Source organism: Suncus etruscus, chromosome 6 (assembly GCF_024139225.1).
Source record: "Suncus etruscus isolate mSunEtr1 chromosome 6, mSunEtr1.pri.cur, whole genome shotgun sequence".
NCBI classification, from domain to species: domain Eukaryota; kingdom Metazoa; phylum Chordata; class Mammalia; order Eulipotyphla; family Soricidae; genus Suncus; species Suncus etruscus.
The window spans coordinates 47,136,230-47,143,982 of record NC_064853.1 but is presented as its reverse complement, the minus strand read 5'-3'; positions in this window follow the sequence as shown (position 1 = coordinate 47,143,982).

Below are 7,753 nucleotides of genomic sequence, written 5' to 3'. Positions count from 1 at the left end.
TGCATGAGGTTAATTAGGGTTGACCTTCAGCACCAAATACAGTCTCCCCAAGCACCATCAGGTGTAATTCCCGAGCATAGAGGCATATATTTTTAGCATTACGTGTAGCTTCACCTGAGAGAGAGGAGAGAAGAGAGAGAACAGAGAGAGGATGAAACATGCTGAAAGGCAAGAAAACTTCAAAGTGCTGAAAGAGCAAGAAAACGTCCAACCAAGAATTCTACATCCAGAAAGTTCAAAGGTTCATATTCAAAATTAAAGGAGGGATTCAGAATTTCCCAAGAAAGCAAAGGCTACAAGAAACTCATCACTAAACTGACCTTTCAAGAACTGTTATCTTAAAACTAAAAGGAAAATAACTAACCTTAGGAGATATACCTAAGGAAAAATTAACTAACACAAGTACATATTTAATTTTTAAATGTTTTAAAATAATATAAAATTTATTTAATACATAAAGGATTATATAAAAAGATAACATGCCCTCATATGTTAGCATTAATGTTATTGTTATGGTAGTTTATGCTTTGTCTCAAACATGCAAGGTACAGGTCTAACACTGAAATAACTACATTCTTGGCTATACAATTTCTATTTAAAAAGTAAGATTAAAAAGCAAAAGTAAGTAGTTTAATATCTGAAGTCATAGAATTAAAGAATTCCTAAAGATCCCTATAGATAAAGATAAAAGGAGCGGGGCCGGGTGGTGGCGCAAGAGGTAAGGTGCCTGCCTTGCCTGCGCTAGCCTTGGATGGACCACAGTTCAATCCCCCGGCGTCCCATATGGTCCCCCAAGCCAGGAGCAACTTCTGAGCACATAGCCAGGAGTAACCCCTGAGCGTTACCGGGTGTGGCCCAAAAACCAAAAAAAAAAATAAATAAAAATAAAAGGAGACATCAAAAATATAAGCTAGAAGGAGGGAGAGGCAAAGAATAAAGTTTTGAAAACCTATACCTTACAGCCGGAAATGTCATTCCTCATAAGTGAGAGGAAAATTGAGACATTCTCAAATAAGCAAAAAACTGAGACTATTCATAGCCACTAGACCTTTCCTGCAAGAAACATGTAAGGGGGAGGGGTGAACTCAAAGAGTATAGCAGTAGGAATGAAGAAAAATCTTCAGAGATAAAAGCCTGAATACTTAAAAGAATATACTAATATTATAATAGCAGTTTGTAAACCCACTTTTTGTTTTCTACATGATTAAAGGGACTATCATTTTCTGAAAATTACTCTGAAGGTTAATATGATGATAATTTTTATTTAGTTTGTAACAAAACACTGCATTTTATTTATCGCATAATTTAAGAGACTATTTTAAATCCTTACTTGTTTGTTTTGGGGTCAACATAAATATAGAAGTAAAATTGTGTTATCAAAAACTAAAAGGGGTGTGCAGAAAGCTTTAAGGAAGCATTTTTTGGTGAAGTTATTAAAGTTAAGCTACAATAAATTTATGTTGTAATTTATACTTTAAAGTTTTAATGAAAATTCCCATGGTAACCACAAAGAAAATACATAATATACACTATATATATAGTAGAATGTATGCAGTGGAAAATGAGACTGTAAACATTTGACTTTAAAAATAAGGGCTCATGGGCCCGGAGAGATAGCACAGTGGTGTTTGCCTTGCAAGCAGCCGATCCAGGACCAAAGGTGGTTGGTTCAAATCCTGGTGTCCCATATGGTCCCCCGTGCCTGCCAGGAGCTATTTCTGAGCAGACAGCCAGGAGTAACCCCTGAGCACTGCCGGGTGTGGCCCAAAAACCAAAAAATAAAATAAAATTAAATTAAATTAAAATAAAATAAAATAAAATAAAATAAAATAAAATAAAATAAGGGCTTATGATATAGTATAGTGGGTAGAGTGCTTGCCTTCCATGTAGCCAACCTGGATTTAATCCCTGTTATCCGAAGTCAGGCCTCCATGAGTCTTTTCTTTTTTGTCTTTGTTTTTGGGCCGTACCCAGCAATGCTCAGGGCTGTTTCCTTGCTCTGCTCTCAGGGATCACTCCTGGCAGACTCAAGGGATCATTTGGGATGCTGGGAACCAAACTTCAATTGGTTGTGTGCAAGGCAAGTGCCCTACCCAATGTACTATTGCTCTGACCCTCCATTAGTGATTTCTGAGTATAGAATCAAGAGTAAGCCCTGAGCACAAGTTAGGTATGACCCCCAAAACCAAAAAAAGTGAAAATAAATCAACTCAACTCAAAAGAAATAAGTAATGGAGGAAATGAGAGGCAAGGAATAATATAGGCAAACATAAAACAAAAATAAGATGATAGCTGTAAAGTTCCTGTCACCCTTATTTTGAGCATATCTTGATTAAAGTCTTCTATGAAATATAGAAATTGAAAAATAAATAAAAATGCATGACCCAACAATTTATTATCAATGGAGGCACACTTTATATACATAGCCACAAATAAGTTGGAAACAAATAGGTGGGGAAAGACATTCCATGCAAACTACTGCCAAAACTGAGCAGAGTTTTCTACAAATATCATTTAAAAATGGCCAGAGAGATAGCATAGTGGCAGGGAGTTTGCCTTGCACGTGGCCAACACAAGACAGATGATGGTTCGATTCCTGGCATTTCATATGGTCCCCAGAGCCTGCCAGGAGTAATTTCTGAGCACGGAGCCAAGAGTAACCTTTGAGCTTTTCTGGGAGTGACCCCCCCCCACAAAAAAAGGATTCTATATATAAAAGATTATGATGCACATGAAAAGACATTATATAGTTGATATGTTATACAGCAAATACTTTCTACCAGATAGATAATTGCTGGTTAACTCTACTGACTTAGCTTGATACACAAAAATTTAAGTATTCGTAATTACATTTGTCTTTTTTGTTGCCTATTCCTTTGTTGTCAAGAATTTCATCAAACCCAGTATCATAAAACTTTTCCCATATTTTCTTCTAAGAGTTTTTAAATTCTAGTTATTAAATTTAATGTTTGTCCATTTTGAGTTAATCTCTTGATAGCATTAATAAGAGTTAAACATTAGGTAAGTTATTGGTTAGGCTACTATGGAGTCTAGTATCATTATTTTGAATATTGATGTTCAATTTTCAGCATCATTTGTTGAAAACTGTCCTTTTCTATAGAAATCACAAACATAAGGACTTATTTCTATTAAATTTTATTTGCATATAATATTCTACTTATGTTTTAATGCCAATGTCAAGCTATTTTTTTATCATTGTAGTTTTGTGTTTGTTGAGTTTGAAATCATAAAGTGTGTGTTTTTTAATTTCATACATATTCAGGATTATTTTTGTCTATTTAGAGTTTCTTTGCATTCCCTACAAATTTAAGAATTAATCTTTTATTTTTAACTTCCATGCCAAAAAATCCATCACATTGGTATATTTATAGGAATAGCATTGAATTGCCTATGGGTAAGTAGCTTTAATATCATAACAATAATAAGTCTTCCAACCCATAAACATTAGCTGTATTTGCATTATGTCTTTAATCTCCTTCAGAGATTATTTGTAGTTTTCAATGTACAAGTCTTTACCTTTATGATTAACTTAAATCATAAACTGATGATGTAATGTAATTGGATTTGGACACGCCCCTTGGACACACCCTGTGATGACAGTTGGACAAAAAGATGTGTGCTCCAGTTATCTGCAAGGTTGTCAGGCTGCAAGGCTGCAGGAGCCACAAAGCTACAAGAACCGGGAGCTTCAAGGGTCGCAGTAGCCTGTGGGACCCAGCTACTGGGTGGGGCCAGATGACCACACAGGGACACCAATTTGTAGCTGCCTGGACGCCTGGGAGGGAGAGAGAGGAGAGGAGAGAGAAATAGAAACTAAGTGCCTTTTTATTCCTGCCTGAAGTCTGAAGTCTGCCACTGCTGCGTGTGTGTGTGTGTGTGTGTGTGTGTGTGTGTGTGTGTGTGTGTGTGTGTGTGTGTGTCCGGGGAGAGAGAGACAGAGAGACACAGAGGGAGACACAGAGACAGAGGAGAGTAGAGAGAAAGAGGAAAGAGAGGAGAGAAAGGAGAGAGAAGAGAGAAAGGTGAGAGAGAGAGGGAGAGAGGAGAGGAGAGAGAGAGAGAGAGAGAAAGAGAGAGAGAGAGATTGATTCACAGGCTCAGAAGGGGACAGAAAAGGCCTGTATACTGTAGATCCGGGTTTGAGAGAGACCTAGAAAATGAATGATACGGGGTTGAATTGATAGCACAGTGGTAGGGTGTTTGCCTTGCATGCAGCCAACCCAGGACTGATGGTGCTTCGAATTCCGGCATCCCATATGGTCCCCTCAACCTGCCAGGAGGGATTTCTGAGCCCAGAGCGAAGAGTAACCCTTGAGTACTGCCAGGTGTGAATTAAAAAAAAGAAACAAAAGAAAAGAAAAAGAAAAAAGAAAAGAAAATGAACGATAGATACAGAGCAGGCAGCATCTCACAGATAATTTATCCCCTGCCTCCCGAGGATCTGCTGGCATTGCTCCGGACTCTGGGCCACCCTGCCCCTTGCTTCCAACTGTCAAAGTTTTTCTTTTTCTTCTTCCTTTTTTTGTTTTTTTTTTTGTTTTGTTTTTGGGTCACACCTGGGTGCACTCAAAAGTTACTCCTGGCTCTGCACTCAGAAGTCGCTCCTGGCAGGCTTAGGGGACCATATGGGATGCTGGGATTTGAACCAGGTCAGTCCTGTGTTGGCCGAGTGCAAGGCAAATGTCTTACAGCTGTGCTTGCTATCACTCCGGTTTGTCAAAGTTTTTTTTCTTTTTTTCATACCTGATAGGGCATATTCAAGGGGCGTGTCTATGGGGCGTGTCCAGGTCCAGTTCCCAGGAGTATCCAGTCCAACTGCCATTACAGGGGGTGTGTCCAAAAGGAGTGGGTGTCCAAGTCCAATTACCGTTACATCAACAATAAGCATTATTTTATTAATTTGCTATGTTAATAGAATATTGGTTTAATGACAAACTTAAAGATAAATAGACTTAAATGAAAACTGGGAAAATATCAACAAATATTTGGCTAAGCGATTTTCTATGAAAGTATAAAATCAGCCCAATAAGGAGGAGATAGTTTTATCAATAACCTGGTGGATCAATAGATCATCCAGATGGTGGGGCAAAGGAACACACAACATCATCAATTCATATCACTCACATCATGGTTATTTTACTTGAAACCTATTACAAGTTTAAGATAAGGAAAGATTAGCACTATAAAACTTTTAGAAGAACATATGAAGAAACTTTTGTGACTTTGACTTAGGGAAAAAATTTAAATAAGGAAAACATGAGCCACAAAGAAAAACAGACACTAAATTTTATTAAAATTCAACATGTTCATTCCTGTAAGGAAAGCATAAAGGCAGCTTATCTTCAACCATATACATAATAAGTTACTTGCACCCATAATATATTAAAATCAATAAATTAATAAAAATAGATAAAAGACTTGCATGGAAAATTTACCAAAAATATAAACAATTATTTGAGAAGCTACTTATTATCACTGATATTAAGGAAATGTCCATACAAATCAGTGAGATAGAACCCATGTACTAACAAAGGCTAAAATTTAAAGCCCTATAATTAATATGTGTAGTTCAAAGATAAAGGGGCAATTGGATTCTCATACATTGGTGGTGGGTGTGCAGAAGACATTTTGGAAATCAGTTTGATATCTTAAATAGTTAAAAAATATCGGCTAAAGAGACAGCTCATTGTATTGGGTTCATGCTTTGCCTGTAAGAGCCTGGGTTTAAATTCCTGGCATCACAAGGCATGCCTCCTCCAACCTCTGTAGCAGAATATGACCCACACATCTGCTAGTATGTATTTACTAGGATAAAAGGATATCTACAACCTGCCAAAGTATCCCTTAAGTACCCAAAATCCCTTTATTCGTAATAGTTTACAAAAAGAGATGTGTATGTGTGTAGGGGGAAGTTCAGTAAATAGAGACAACATACGATTGCAGTAAAACTATTTAATACCATATGGTGATAAAAAGACAGAAAGCCTGACATGCAGGTTGTCACAGATGAATCTTACAGTCTTGTGCTGATGAGTTGTGCTTTTTTGTGGCATCACAATGGCATCAGAGCTCATTTGTCCCAAGTTAATGCTCTGCTGAGCCACACTCCCAGCCTAGTGTTAATTTTGTGCATGAAGAGAATTATTTTGCAGATTGATTTTTAAAAATGACACAACACAAAACACAATATTGTATTATGGCATTCATATACAATATAAAAAAAAAACCTAGGGATGGGGCCGGAGTGGTGGCACAAACAGTAGGGTATCTGCCTTGCATGTGCTAGTCTAAGATGGACTGCGGTTTGAACCCCCAGCATCACATATGGTCCCCCAAGCCAGGAGCAATTTCTGGGTGCATAGCCAGGAGTAACCCCTGAGCATCACAGGGTGTGGCCCAAAAACAAAACAAAAAAAATATAAAACTCTGGGGATAATAAACTCATCAACAAGACTCTGGGTTTTGAGGAGAAGCTAGCTGCAAATAGGAATTGGGGAGTAATGGAAATGTGTTTTGGCCATGGGGGAGGTGGATAGGGAACTATGTGCCTGTGTCAAAACTCTCTGGCTGCTTAGGAGTGATAGATGCTGTAGCATCCACATGAACTCAGTAAACATGATTTTAAAATACACTGAAAGGGTGTGCTGAAAGGACTAGAGAGATTGTACTTTAAGGAAGCATTTGCCTTGCATACAGTTGGCCTGGGTTTGATCCCCAATGCCCCATTATGGTCTCCCAAGTCCATCAGGAGTAATCCTTGTGCACAAAGACGCGAGTAACCCTTGAGCATCACAGGTTGTGACCAAAAAGCCAAAAATAAAATTTAAAAGAAGTTTCTGCTGACGTGGTTGTAGAATTGGGAGCATATAAACTGCAAGTGAAGAAATGCTTGACTCGCTGGAATCTCCCCAATGAAGCTGCACCTGAGATGTACCCACTGTCCTCTACCCTGAACCTGCCCCGTGACTTGATATTATACAAATTTTCCACCCCCAGTGCAAAGTCCTATTTAGTAAAACAAGTCAGCTGACCCCTCATATTTGAGAACCCCACTTTGACTTGACTCAAGAGGAGATTTTGCTGCTCCCTTTTCTGGAACCCCTTCCATTTGTTTTCATCTCCTGGGTCCTCTGGAAACCCTGTTCTTCCATTGCTTCCTGAGCCACTTTTAGGAGGTCGTACTTGAAGGTTCAGGAACATGGAACCACCCTCCACTAACTGCTCCTCATGCAAAGTGGTGCTCCCACACTGCCCGGAACCATGAGCCGTGGAGCAGGGAATGGGCACCTAATTGGGAAGATCTTTAATAGCTATCGATGGCATCCCCCCTATTGCTCTGTGACAAAATGAAACAGTAAAAGATAATGATTTTTTCTGGCAGGGGAAGGGGGAGGAAGGCAGGGTCTTAAAATGAAATTATGGTTATTGTTCTCCTGGTGGCGTTTCTCCGGTGCCGCCAGGACAGATGGCTCTTTAAGTGACAGCAGATTTGTATTTCATTAGGACACTTTAGTCGAAAGATCAATGATGCTTCTCAGCCCAGCTCCACACAGGGCTCGCAGGCTGCAGATTTTCAGCTCAGACGAGGCTGCTGCCGACAGATGCTGGATGTGCAATCATTGGGCATCGATCTCCAAAGGGAGGCAGGAACCCAGAGATGATGGGCCTGCTGGCTCTGCTCTGTGGAGGGAGGCCCCTTCTCCCACAGAGAGCCCTGCCCTTGGGAATGAGG